The sequence below is a fragment of the Aristolochia californica genome, unplaced genomic scaffold (assembly GCF_029961685.1).
Source record: "Aristolochia californica isolate CCGP_79_NKW_82.1479 unplaced genomic scaffold, dmAriCali1.0.hap1 SCAF_483, whole genome shotgun sequence".
Lineage (NCBI taxonomy): Eukaryota > Viridiplantae > Streptophyta > Magnoliopsida > Piperales > Aristolochiaceae > Aristolochia > Aristolochia californica.
Window position 1 is genome coordinate 1601 of NW_027182196.1, and position 10900 is coordinate 12500.

Here is a 10900-nt window from a genome sequence, read left to right on the forward strand (position 1 = left end):
ATTGCATGACCGTAGGTCTAGCGGTTCTAGAACCGTCCATGATTGGTGAACCCGCGGATCCATTTGCAACTCCCTTGGAAATATTACCCGAATGGTATTTCTTTCCCGTATTTCAAATACTCCGTACAGTACCCAATAAGCTGTTGGGTGTTCTTTTAATGGTTTCAGTACCGGTGGGATTATTGACAGTACCTTTTTTGGAGAATGTTAATAAATTCCAAAACCCATTTCGTCGTCCAGTAGCTACAACCGTTTTTTTGATCGGCACCGCAGTAGCTCTTTGGTTAGGTATTGGAGCAACATTACCTATTGATAAATCTCTAACTTTAGGTCTTTTTTAAATAAATGGATTTAACCGTGAAATAAAATAAAAAAAAAATACCATAACGTATGTATCTAGGGAATAGTCGTTTCAGAGCGAATCTCCCCTAGATACATCTCTTAAATTTCATTATGGATACATTCCAAATATACGGATCGTGCTAAAGATTCAAAACCATTTTTTTTTAGTAAAAATGAACTAATTCCAATGGATTTAAAACTTTTTCTTAGGTAAATAAATTTCGAAATGTTTCTGTAAAATGTCCCATATTTTTTTTACATCTTCTATGCGAAAATGCTCAATTCTCATAAGATCTTCTTGACTATTACTCAAAAGGTCCAATAATGTATGTATATTGGACCTTTTAAGACAATTATAAGTCCTGGGAGGCAATTCTAATTGGTCAATAAAAATACATTTCAATGCATTTCCCTTTTTGTTTTTCCTTATATTAGCCAACCCATCATCAAAGGGAAAAAGGGGTAAAGTCACCCTGTTTTGATTGTCCTCTAAATGAGTGTCCCGTTCCTCCGCGTGTAAAAAAGGAATAAATAAATCAATCAAATTACGGGAAGCTTCGTGAAGTGCTTCTTTAGGGGTTAAACTCCCATTTGTCCATATTTCGAGGAAAAGTATCTCTTGTTTCTCGTTCCCATTCCCATAAGAATGAATACTATGATTCACATTTCGAACAGGCATGAATACAGCATCCATAGGGTAACTTCCATCTTGATAGTTAGATGGGGTTTTCATACGATATCCGCGATTCCTCTCGATTTTTAATTCAATACACAAATCAATTGGCTCTGTCAGGCTAGCTATATGTTGTGTAGTATCAACTATTTCCACGGAGGGTGGTGAGATGATATCTTGAGCAGTTACATATCTAGGACCCCTGACGCAAATAGATGCGTCGAGAGTTCCATACAGATTACTTCTCAATACAATTTCTTTTAAATTCATGAAAATTTCATGTACAGATTCTTCAATACCGGCTATCATAGAATATTCATGCGGTACCTTATCGGATTTTGCACGTGTGATACATGCTCCTTCTATTTCCCCAAGTAGAGCCCTTCGCATCGCGATACCTATCATATCTGCTTGACCCTTCATAAGCGGGAACAGCATGAAACGCGCATAATGAAGGCGCTTACTGTCTACTCTTGATTCAACACACTTCCACCGTAATGTTCGAGTGGATACTGCTACTTCTTCTCGAACCATACTAATATTATTTGATCAGATTTCTGAATCATTTATTTCTCTTGAAATTAAAAAAAAAGGGGTTCAATTCTTTTTTTTTATTTTTACACACGTCTTTTTTTAGGGGGTCTACATCCATTATGTGGCATAGGGGTTACGTCACGTACGAAACTTAATAGTATACCGCTTCTACGAATAGCTCGTAATGCTGCATCTCTTCCGAGACCAGGACCCTTTATCATGACTTCTGCTCGTTGCATACCCTGATCCACCACTGTACGAATAGCATTTCCTGCTGCGGTTTGAGCAGCAAATGGTGTCCCTCTTCTTGTGCCCTTGAATCCACAAGTGCCCGCGGAGGACCAAGAAACCACCCGACCTCGTACATCTGTAACAGTTACAATGGTATTGTTGAAACTCGCTTGAACATGAATAACTCCTTTTGGTATTCTACGTCCAGTCTTACGTGAACCAATACGTCCACTCCTACGTGAACCAATTCTTGGTATAGGTTTTGTCATATTTTATCATTCTCATAAATATGAGTCAGAGATATACGGATATATCCATTTCATGTCAAAACAGATCCTTTTTTTGTACATCAGGTCCTTTAGAGAATCCCCTTTTAAAAGGATTACCCCTTTACCCCTGTCTCTGTTTATGTCTCGGGTTGGAACAAATTACTATAATTCGTCCCCGCCTACGGATCAATCGACATTTTTCACAAATTTTCCGAACAGAAGCCCTTATTTTCATATTTGTCATTCCTTAACTTAAAACCGAATCCACTCCTTGGAAGAAAATAAGTCTCTTGAGAATTTTGAACCTCTAATTGTATCCGCACCCCATGAAAGGAATGTTTCAAGAGGCGCCTAATTGTTCGAATCTTTGTTGCGAAGTCTATAAATTATACGTCCCCTGGTTGAATCATAACGACTTACTTCGATTTTGACTCTATCTCCGGGTAATATCCGTATAAAACTACGTCGGATCCTCCCCGAAACATAACCTAGAATCAGATCCTCATTATCTAAACGAACCCGGAACATACCATTGGGAAGTGATTCAGTAATTAAACCCTCATGAATCAATTTTTGTTCTTTCATTCCCGGTAACCACCCTTGAAGTAGCAACTAATGGAGGAGAAGTGATATTAAACAACCTGCCTTTCCTTTCTTTTTCACAAATAGTAAGTTACGGGATATCAGCGGGATTACCATATATAACACAAAATTTCTCCTCCAATCCTTTTTAGTCGAGCCTCTCGATCCGTCATTATCCCTCGTGAAGTCGAAAGAATGACAATCCCCATTCCGCCCAAAACCCTAGGAATTCGTTGATAGTTGGAATATATTCGTAAACCAGGGCGGCTGATACGCTTAAAAATATTTCTATATGCTCCTTTCCTATTCCTTCTATGTCGCAGGGTTGAAACCAAGAAATGTTTATTGTCTTCTCGATGTTTCCTAACGTTTTCAATAAAACCTTCTCGTAGAAGTATTCTAACAATGTTTTCGGTGATATTAGTAGATGCTATTCGAACCGTTCCCTTTTTATTCATATCAGCATTCCTTATCGAAGTTATTATATCGGCAATAGTGTCCCTACCCATGATGAACTATAATTATTGGTGCCTCTTTGTTTTGATATAATCAACATGTTCTACTTTTTTATGAAATATTATATTAAAGGTATATGCATAAGACATAATCTATACTAATTAATCTATTTCGGGTACCCTATAATCATGGATATTCCGATCCCGCTCTCATCTACTGGTATTTTTTTATAATACCTCAGGAGCTAATGATACTATTTTAGTGAAATTCAACTGTCTCAGTTCCCGAGCGATCGCTCCAAAAACTCGAGTTCCTTTTGGATTTCCTTCCTGATCAATGACAACTGCTGCATTGTCATCATATCGTATTATCATGCCGTTGTCGCGTTTGAGTTCTTTACATGTACGTACAATTACAGCTCTAATTACTTCGGATCTTTGGAGAGGCATATTTGGCACTGCTTCTTTGATTACAGCAACAATAACGTCACCAATATGAGCATATCGGCGATTACTAGCTCCTAAGATTCGAATACACATCAATTCCCGAGCTCCGCTGTTGTCTGCCACATTCAAATGGGTCTGAGTTTGAATCATATCATTATCATTTTTTTTTTTTATCAGCTCTTTCAATGCAAAGGGCGAAGGAAAAAAGAAAGAAATATTGTTTGTCCAGAAATAAAAAAATCTGCGATTGTATTTCTCCTCACAAATAGCCCTTTGTTTCCACACCCCTATCCCGCAATAATGAATTGAGCTCGTATAGGCATTTTGGATGCAGCTATTGACATAGCTGCTCTAGCTACAGTTTCTGATACTCCGCCCATTTCATAAAGTATTCTACCCGGTTTAACGACGGATACCCAATATTCGGGAGATCCCTTCCCGGAACCCATACGTGTTTCTGTGGGTCTTAGGGTAACAGGCTTGTCGGGAAATATACGTACCCATATTTTTCCCACCGCGGCGCGCATATCGTGTCATTGCTCGCCGCCCTGCTTCTATTTGTCTAGATGTAATCCAAGAGGGTTCAAGTGCCTGAAGAGCATATCTACCAAAACAAATATGATTGCCTCGATAAGAGATTCCCTTCATTCTTCCTCTATGTTGTTTACGGAATCTGGTTCTTTTGGGGTTATAGTTGATGGTTGTTTCTCAGTTCCATCTCTACTACAGAACCGGACATGAGAGTTTCTTCTCATCCAGCTCCTCGCGAATGAAACGATTCAATAATATTCGATGCACATTATTTAATGAATAATGAATATTGCATGAATATTACAAAAAATCGTGGGATTTTTTGATATTTAATTTAATCTGTTTGTTATACGCGGGAATCCGTATATCTTGTATTGTATATATAGCTAGATATATATCTATCGATATCGATTTTTTTTATAGGATATAGGACGTTTATTTCGTGGAAAATGCCTTTCATTTTTATACCGAATCCTTGTTTTGACCTTTACTGAATAGCAAAAAATTTTGCAATCCAATAAGTGTTTCTTTCGCGGGCGAATATTTACTCTGTCATCCGGGGCCCCATTCCTAGGGCAGGGTTAACCCACGACTTCCCGGAATAAATCAATTGGTTACTGGTCAATTTCGCCATCCCACCCAATGAATAATTAGGATTCATTTGCAATAGAATCTTCTGCAGTCACAGGTTCCGTCGTTCCCATAGCTTCTTCGTTAATGGCTAGGCCTGAACTATATGCAATGGAGCTTCCAATTAAATCCGTTCCAGAGTCAATCTTCTCAGTCTCTATTGACTTAAGGCTCCTTATTATTTTATTATTTATTATCATTTTAAATATGAACCGAATCGGATTCATCGAATTATGGGCGAATCCACATTAATGCTTTATTACACTGCTTTTTATAAGATGATTCATAGGCCATACATATTGGAATTCTATATCATTGAGATTCTCCTGCTCTCTTTCTCTCATCTTTCCATTTACCCACATCTCTCTTTTTTTTTTATTTTCAACCCATAATCAGCTTGATTTTTCCATTATGTGGAAAAGAAAAATATTTCAGTTGCTACAACTATACGATCGTCACATCATATAGTGACTGATTTCTTGGATCCCGATAATACGAAGCAATGAGTAGGTTATTAGTTCTATAGTTATTAGTTGGGGATCAGTCTGCGTATTATTGTATTGTTTTTTTTTTTTTTTAATCCCAACTCTAAAGAAAAAACCAACGAGTCACACACTAAGCATAGCAATTCTACCAAATGGTCAATTGAATTTTTATTCAACCCTATAGAATTAAGAATTAGAAAGAATCAGAATTGCTCATTTTGATTCAAGGTAAAAAGACTGATGAAACTCTTTTTCATTTATATTGTCGGATAGAATGGCAAAGAAATGAAAGGTCCATTATTGCTCATCCACAAATATCCAAATTTTAATGCCTAATACCCCATAGATAGTTCGAACTGGGTAGGAACAATGATCAATTTTAGCTCGAATGGTTTGTAGGGGAACCCTACCCTCTCTGACCCATTCGACACGCGCAATTTCTTTTCCATCAATACGCCCTCCAATTTGCACTTGAATTCCTTTTGTATCTGCTTGCTCAGTTAATTCAATAGCCCTTTTCATTGCCTTTCGAAATGAAACTCTATTCTTTAATTGTAGAGCTATGTATTCCGCAAGAATATTAGGCTTCCCATAAGGTTTTGTAACTCTTGTGATAGCAATGTTAAGTCTCCGGTTTACAGAATGAAATCCTTTCTTTACATCGGTCTGTAATTCATGGATTCCTCGTGTTCGACCCTCGATTAACAAATTTGGGAATCCAATATGGATTATGACCTGGATCAGATCGATTTTTTTTTTGAATCTCTATGTGTGCAATTCCTTCGAAACCTGAGGATATTCTCCTATTTTTTTGTACATAATTCTTGATACAATCCCTTATTTTTTCATCTTCCTGGAGATCCCTCGAATAACTTTTTGGTCGTGCGAACCAAAGGGAACGATGATTCTGATTTGTACCAAGTCGGAAACCAAGTGGATTTATTTTTTTTCCCATCTCTCTTTTTCTCTCTCTTTCTCCTTTTAATATCTTTCTATTATACCACCCTTAAACCCTTCAACCCTTAGGCTTCATTAGTAAAGTTCTCAGTAGTATTTTTCAATACAATTGTTATATGACAGGTGGGTTTTTTTATTGGATAACTACGTCCTCGAGCTCGGGGTTTTAACCTTTTCATGATAGCACCCTCATTGACTTCCGCTTTACTAATGTATAAATCTGCTTCGTTGAAACCCATATTATGACTAGCATTTGCTGCTGCAGAATAAAGCAATTTTAAAATAGGATAGGATGCTCGATAAGGCATGAGTTCCAGTAGCATAAGTGTTTCTTCATAAGAACGTCCCGCGAATTTGATCAATGACTCTTCGTGTTTTGTGAGCAGACATACATATATATCTATGTTTAGCTAAAGCTTGCACTTGTCTACTCTTGATCTTATTACTCTTTTTCTTATACGTTTGGTTGCTAGTCCTCCGCACACCTGCCATAAGGTTTACCTCCCAACACTGAATGATGAGCACCCTTTTTACTTCATTAACGACGAGATTTATTATCGTTTCTCGCGTGTCCCCGGAAAGTAAGAGTAGGTGCGAATTCTCCCAATTTGTGACCCACCATACGATCTGTTATATAAATAGGTAAATGTTCCTTTCCATTATGAATACGATTGTATGGCCGATCATTGTGGGTATAATGGTAGACGACCGGGACCAAGTTACTATTATTTCTTTTTTCTCCTTCGTGTTCAGCTTCTCAATTTTTCTTAATAAATGATTAGCTACAAAAGGATTTTTTTTTAGTGTTAGTGAACGCGCCACAGCGGATTACTCCTTTTTTTTTTTTAGTTAAAGAAAGGGCAGGGGCGGATGTAGCCAAGTGGATCAAGGCAGTGGATTGTGAATCCACCATGCGCGGGTTCAATTCCCGTCGTTCGCCCTCCTATCTTCTTATTTACCGGCGGCGAAGAAAAAAAATATCACTATATTTTTTCTTTTTCCTAGTTCTTCTTCCAAGCGCAGGATAACCCCAAGGGGTTGTGGGTTTTTTTCTACCAATTGGGGCCCTCCCTTCCCCGCCCCCGTGGGGATGGTCCACAGGGTTCATAACTACTCCTCTTACTACAGGACGCTTACCTAGCCAACACTTAGATCCGGCTCTACCCAAACTTTTCTGGTTCACACCAACATTACCCACTTGTCCGACTGTTGCTGAGCAGTTTTTGGATATCAAACGGACCTCCCCAGATGGTAATCTTAATGTGGCCGATTTACCTTCTTTTGCAATCAGTTTCGCTACAGCACCTGCTGCTCTAGCTAATTGTCCACCCTTTCCAAGTGTTATTTCTATGTTATGTATGGCCGTGCCTAAGGGCATATCGGTTGAAGTAGATTCTTCTTTTTGATCAAAAAAAACCCCTTCCCAAACCGTACAAGCTTCTTCCAAAGCATACGGCTTTCTGGATGTATATGATGATATCTAGACAGATGGATCTTATATGAATCGTATGATGAAGTACCACATGAGTGGATATATAGGAATTCAAATCTGCCGAATCGCTCATGTTAGGATCTTAATCACTCATGTTAGGATCTTAATCACTCATGTTAGGATCTTATACATCCTAGGTCTCCCCGTTCCGTCATCTGGCTTATGTTCTTCATGTAGCATTCAGACCGAATGACTCTATGAAATTACGTCGATACTTCCACATATTACGGGTAACGTAGGAGACATCTCTATTTTTCCCCCGGGGGATCTTTAGAATTACCACTGCTTAGCTTTCAATTCGCCTCTGACCATCAAATGAAATGTGAATAACCCGTCCCCCTCTCTTTGAAACAAGGGGCGCTTCCGGTTCTGTCCGTGCTTCAAACAATTTTGTCTTCTCCATATTACCATATCTCGAGAGTCAATAATTTGATATGAGGAACTACTGAACTCAATCACTTGCTGCCGTTACTCTTCAGTTTTCTGTTGAGGTCTATCCCGTAGAGGTACTCAAAAGTGATCGATTTCTAGGTTTCGTCGTAAACCTAATTGGTTACTTCCAATTACGTAAATCAATAGTTCAAACCGCACTCAAAGGTAGGGCATTTCCCATCGATATAGGAACCTCTGTACCAGAAACAATGGTATCTCCAATTATAGCCCCTCTGGGATGTAAAATATATCTCTTCTCACCATCCCCATAGTGTATGAGACAAATGTATGCATTTCGATTAGGGTCGTATTCTATGGTTACGATTCTACCAGATATGTCTTTTTCATTCCGTCGAAAATCAATTTTACGGTATAGACGCTTATGACCCCCCCCTCTATGCCCTGCGGTAATGATTCCTCTGGCATTACGACCTTTACCACAACGATGCTGTCCATAGATCAAATTATTTCGTGGATTGGATTTCACTTGACTGTCTACGGCTCCATTGCGTGTGCTCGGGGTAGAAGTTTTGTATAAATGTATCGCCGTGTTATTAAGTATTTTGATTTAAGTTCTTTTCGCTATAAGAGGTGGAATAGAATAACCCGGTTGAAGCGTAATGATCATACGTCTGTAATGCATTGTATGTCCCATAATAGGTCCCAGTCCCATTCTTCTACCCTTTCCCGGGAGTCGATGACTATTCATAGCTATTACCTTGACACCAAAGAAGAGTTCGACCCAATGCTTTATTTCGGTCCTAGTTGATCCTGATTCGACATTAGAAGTATATTGATTGTTCCCCAATAACCGAATACTTTTTTCTGTAAAGACTGCATATTTGATTCCATCCATAAATCCATTTTCTTCCCTATGAGTTCCAGTATCGATAAGAATTCGAGTTCTTACTCTTCATATGTTATGGTATGAATATACCATACCAATTCGTTATGTATGGATGATGAAATTCCATTGATACAGAGCCAATTCCAATAGACTTATTGGACGTTCCCATTGGCGTGCATCCAGCAGGAATTGAACCTACGAATTTGCCAATTATGAGTTGGGCGCTTTAACCATTCAGCCATGGATGCTTAACAGAGATCATCGTCATCGTACATCGTGAATAACCAAATTCCAATTGAAATGAAATCTTTAGGAGGAATCAATGAAAGGACATCAATTCAAATCCTGGATCTTCGAATTGAGAGAGATATTGAGAGAGATCAAGAATTCCCACTATTTCTTAGATTCATGGACCCAATTCGATTCAGCGGGATCTTTCACTCACATTTTTTTCCACCAAGAACGTTTTATGAAACTCTTTGACCCCCGAATTTGGAGTATCCTACTTTCACTTTCGCGTGATTCACAGGGTTCAACAAGCAATCGATATTTCACGATCAAAGGTGTAGTACTGCTTGTAGTAGCGGTCCTTATATATTGTATTAACAATCGAAATATGGTCGAAAGAAAAAATCTCTATTTGATGGGGCTTCTTCCTATACCTATGAATTCCATTGGACCCAGAAATGATACGTTGGAAGAATCTTTTTGGTCTTCCAATATCAATAGGTTGATTGTTTCGCTCCTGTATCTTCCAAAAGGGAAAAAGATCCCTGAGAGTTGTTTCATGGATTCGAAAGAGAGTACTTGGGTTCTCCCAATAACTAAAAAGTGTATCATGCCTGACTGGGGTTCGCGGTGGTGGAGGAACCGGATCGGAAAAAAGAGGGATTCTAGTTGTAAGATAGCTAATGAAACCATAGCTGGAATTGAGATCTCATTCAAAGAGAAAGATATCAAATATCTGGAGTTTCTTTTTGTATCCTATACGGATGATCCGATCCGCAAGGACCATGATTGGGAATTCTTTGATCGTCTTTCTCCGAGGAAGAAGCGAAACATAATCAACTTGAATTCGGGACAGCTCTTCGAAATCTTAGTGAAACACTTGATTTGTTATCTCATGTCTGCTTTTCGTGAAAAAAGACCAATTGAAGTGGAGGGTTTCTTCAAACAACAAGGAGCTGAGGCAACTATTCAATCAAATGATATTGAGCATCTTTCCCATCTCTTCTCGAGAAACAAGGGGGGTATTTCTTTGCAAAATTGTGCTCAATATCATATGTGGCAATTCCGCCAAGATCTCTTCGTTAGTTGGGGGAAGAATCAGCACGAATCGGATTTTTTGAGGAACGTATCGAGAGAAAATTGGATTTGGTTAGACAATGCGTGGTTGGTAAACAAGGATCGGTTTTTTAGCAAGGTACGGAATGTATCGTCAAATATTCAATATGATTCCACAAGATCTATTTTCGTTCAAGTAACGGATTCTAGCCAATGGAAAGGATCTTCTGATCAATCCAGAGATCATTTCGATTCCATTAGGAATGAGGATTCGGAATATCACACATTGATCAATCAAACAGAGATTCCGCAACTAAAAGAAAGATCGATTCTTTGGGATCCTTCCTTTCTTCAAACGGAACGAACAGAGATAGAATCAGATCGATTCCCGAAATGCCTTTCTGAATATTCCTCAATGTCCCGGCTATTCACGGAACGTGAGAAGCAGATGAATAATCATCTGCTTCCGGAAGAAATCGAAGAATTTCTTGGGAATCCTACAAGATCAATTCGTTCTTTTTTCTCTGACAGATGGTCAGAACTTCATCTGGGTTCGAATCCTACGGAGAGGTCCACTAGAGATCAGAAATTGTTGAAGAAACAACAAGATGTTTCTTTTGTCCCTTCCAGGCGATCGGAAAATAAAGAAATGGTTGATATATTCAAGATAATTACGTATTTACAAAATACCGTCTCAATTCATCCTATT

At 38.5% G+C, this 10900-nt stretch overlaps 1 non-coding gene across 1 annotated transcript; it reads right to left on the reverse strand.

The window, feature by feature from the left end:
* Window positions 1-9081: 9081 nt before the first annotated feature.
* On the reverse strand, window positions 9082-9155 carry TRNAM-CAU (transfer RNA methionine (anticodon CAU)). The gene has a single exon. It is a non-coding gene; the product is annotated as a tRNA-Met (tRNA).
* Between the last annotated feature and the right edge of the window lie 1745 nt (window positions 9156-10900).